General features: G+C 29.9%; 1 non-coding gene across 1 annotated transcript; it reads left to right on the forward strand.

Moving 5' to 3' along the window:
* Positions 1-364: 364 nt before the first annotated feature.
* Trnar-ucu (transfer RNA arginine (anticodon UCU)) lies at positions 365-437 on the forward strand. Its single transcript has one exon. It is a non-coding gene; the product is annotated as a tRNA-Arg (tRNA).
* Positions 438-1,006: the final 569 nt, after the last annotated feature.

Genomic DNA, 1,006 nt, shown 5'->3' on the forward strand with positions numbered 1-1,006 from the left:
AGACATATTGACATTTTTTTTTTTTTTTTTTTTTTACTTAGGGAACTTTGAAAAAGTACAGAGATGCATTATTATTTCGACTTTTTTTTTTAAGCGATCACGAGACTTTCTCTTTGTATACTTTTTATATGACAGCATAAAAATTAGAATACTATTCAGGCAAATAAACAAAAGGATTGAGATATCATTAACTTATTTCATTTGGAATATAAGAACTGTAAGAGAAAAACGAAAAGGGAAACAGCGTCTTTTTATAAAAATTCAGAAAGAATGGAAACTAAAAGAGACGAAGAATGTTAATTAGAGTACAGATGCGTATTATGTAAATATTACCGTCTTTGTCAAATAAGTAGAGCAATACGTAGTCCCTGTAGCGCAGTGGATAGCGCGTTGGACTTCTAATCCAAAGGTCCCGGGTTCGAATCCCGGCAGGGATGTATGAGTAGGTTGTAGGCTCCAGTTTTCATTTTACAAGAAGAAGATCAACTTTCTATCTTTGTAAATCATAAGTGTTCGATAAAGCTAGAATTCTAACTAGATGAAAAAAAGAATATAAAAGATTGCGGAAGATATATTCCAACAATGAACTTACAAATTGAATGAGAACGAAGAGTAGAGAAAGCGAGGCTTAAGGATGACTGACTTTTCATAAAAGAAATTAAATAAATTGCAATTTTAAAAATAAAAAAGTGTTTTATTAGTTTAATTTTGCGGTAAGAGTTTTTAAAAATTGTAAAGATATTTAAGATAAATTTGTCATTTTATAAATTTCTCTATATTTATAATGCACTAGCCACTTTTTGCGACCAGTTCAGCAAAAAGTGGCAAGTGCATTATTATTGTCGGTGCTGTTGACTTTCAAATAAATCTCTAGTGTATAAATGAATCTTCATAATTCCCTTAAAAGCATTTTTAGCATCAAATGTTGAGAGGTATTAAAGCAGTGTTATTTTAAAATCCCAAGACATGTTCTGTTCTTTCTGTAAATGAACCATCTTAATAGAAA

Source organism: Argiope bruennichi, chromosome 1 (genome assembly GCF_947563725.1).
Source record: "Argiope bruennichi chromosome 1, qqArgBrue1.1, whole genome shotgun sequence".
In the NCBI taxonomy this organism is placed as follows: domain Eukaryota; kingdom Metazoa; phylum Arthropoda; class Arachnida; order Araneae; family Araneidae; genus Argiope; species Argiope bruennichi.